Source organism: Ciconia boyciana, chromosome 10, assembly GCF_034638445.1.
Source record: "Ciconia boyciana chromosome 10, ASM3463844v1, whole genome shotgun sequence".
In the NCBI taxonomy this organism is placed as follows: Eukaryota; Metazoa; Chordata; class Aves; order Ciconiiformes; family Ciconiidae; genus Ciconia; species Ciconia boyciana.
The window spans coordinates 20692501-20695000 of NC_132943.1; the positions used below are offsets into that span (position 1 = coordinate 20692501).

Sequence of the window (2500 nt, forward strand, 5' to 3'; positions counted from 1 at the left end):
TTTTTAATATAGCATGCCAAAATGGGACCTTGATGAAGACCTACACAGTGCATAATTTCCTTTAAGTTCCTTTAAGCAGTCTTGTGTTATGAGTACAATTAAAAGTCCATCAGTATCCCAAGTACTCGTGCATTATCTACCCTGCCACACTTCGCTAATGCGTCTTATCGTTTAGGTTGTTAATACTGTTCAGTGTAAAGACAGTCTTTCTGAGGTAGACTGTTCAAGTTCAAGGACAAGTCTTTTTCTTACGAAATGCATGACATGCAAAAAAAGACAACAAATAAATACTACATGTACAATATGTAGCAATGAGGTAGAAATGGTTTTAAAGAACAAATGTCTGAACGCACATCTGATGAAAAATATTTTTAAAAAGGAAATGAAAAGCCTCTAGCAATCGCATATAAACCATGAGAACAAAAACAAAACAAAAAGAAAAGAAAAAGAAAAAAGAACCACACAAAGTTTAGGTTTGGAAATAAACTTTTGCTTCTTTTTCTATTATAAAACAACAAGAAGGAATGAATGTGCTCCCAACCTTGGTGTAGTACAGAACCATTTTATAAATATTTAACATTCTATAGGACTGATTCATATATTCTCACACAACTCTGTGGCAAGGCTGACCCATACTGCCGACATTCTACATATCACTGAGACAGGGAGGTGAAATTTTCCTGCTTTCAGTCTAATTGTCTTTGACAATTGCAGTGCCTAGTGCTACACTGCTTGTGTTGTATTTAAAAACAGGGGAAAGAGTAGAGACTTGTTCATTAAAGATGCAGTATCCCTGGTTCACAAAAATGCATCTGGCAGGTTCAAAATCGAATGTCAACCAAAGGTCCTTGCAGAGTGTGAGCTTCAGTTCATGTATTGGTTAGTCACCAGCACAGCTGGGCTTTTTTTGAATTCTGAAATACTAGTATCTCCGTGTTCACTAATGTGCTTCATATAAATCTGCAGATGATTAAATGACTTTTTTTTTTTTTAAGTAAAGAGACAAAGCTATTGTTTGGACATGGTGTGTATGCACATATAAATATTATATACACACATGCACACATACAAGATGGAAAGGAGTTAGTGCTGTGAGGACAAGGTTAGCTTTCAGAGCTGATGATGAAAACCAACAGACATAGATTATTATACATTGGAGGGATGACTTTTCCAACAAGGGCAGAAATCGGGAGTAATTCCTTTAAGTCAACAAGGTTATACCACCTTCAGATTGGTGTAAGTGAAAGGGAAGGAGGCCCTACAACTTTTGGCGGCCTTGTTTTGTGACAAAGTGTATCCTTCAGATCTGAGTAATGCACTCTCCCTCGTGATGGAGTGCTTCAGAGAAAAATGCAGGGATATTATAAGAACAGCCCTTTACCTGAAGTCGTACGTATTTGCAGACAGTGAAAACCCTGGTCAGATCCCCAGATTTGCTTTCAATATATTAACATCTCGATGCAGGAATTAATTTGGATCTTTTTGACTAGACGATCCCCTAAAGAAACATCCTATGAAAAACCACCTAAATATGACCTTGTACCGTTTTACAGAGCACAGCCTCCAAATAGCTGGTAAAGACACCTAGATGGTGTTTGGCCTATGTATTTTAGTCAGATGGTTGATTTTCCCCTCGGTAGGTTTGTAATGCTCAAGAAAACATTTTGCCCATCTATCTGCATTTGAGTAGAATACAAACTGACTAATAGATAAATAATCTGTGTGCAAGTAAATAGCCTTAAAGTAAACTGCCTTCACATTCCATTGATCAGCTCAGTCAGCAAACTTTTCTGTATTGTCACTAATGTTCTAAATATTTTGGAGAAACATGCCAGAAGTATAGAGTATTTCCATTTCTGTCTCACATAAGGTCATTATGAACTCCTCCTTGAATTGATATTGATCCTTCAGCTTGCAGAAATATTCCTCCAATTTATTTTACTTTTGTTGCCGTAGGAATTGTTACTGAAGGTACAAGGAAGAAAATGAGCTGATGCAGAAAGGGATCCACACATAAAAATACGACGTAAAGCATCTGCAGTGATAGGCTGACGCAGCAGATGCTCTTTAACCATTTCAGGTTCCTTAAAATCCAGGGCTGTGCCAGCGGCCAGGAAGCCCCAGCCAGCCACTTGGGCATTTCTGTGGCAGCAGCCCCCAGCTTTGCCCAGTCGTAAAAGACAGCAAACGGCTTTCTACCATGGAAATGTCAAAGACCAGCAATATTTCATCCTGAAGACACCATTAGAACATATTTTGTCTCTCTTCTCAAAAACAATCCTAACCTTTGGGACCCACTCAAGTTCAGGATTGTGCTTCAGCCCTTCCGGGATGCTCCTTGACAAGAAGGCTGCTGAGAGGGGTGAGGGACCAGCGGTGTGCCAAAACCTGCTCACTACGGAGAAAACAGGGGCTGAATGTGGGAGGAGGGAGGAAAGCAATAAGAAGGACAGGACATAGCAGGGGGTTCAGCCAGCTCAGCCCTCCGAAACTGGGGGAA

The 2500-nt window shown here is 39.7% G+C and overlaps 1 protein-coding gene across 7 annotated transcripts in view; it reads right to left on the minus strand.

Annotated features, from left to right (window-relative positions):
- FIGN (fidgetin, microtubule severing factor) overlaps positions 1–2500 on the minus strand; it is a 104459-nt gene that overhangs the window by 1755 nt on the left and 100204 nt on the right. For all 7 annotated transcript variants that reach the window (XM_072874576.1, XM_072874582.1, XM_072874577.1 and 4 more), the window contains one exon: positions 1–2500. This exon is cut by the window's left edge and continues 1755 nt beyond it; it is cut by the window's right edge and continues 5379 nt beyond it. The gene's annotated coding sequence lies outside the window, so the exon portion shown is untranslated.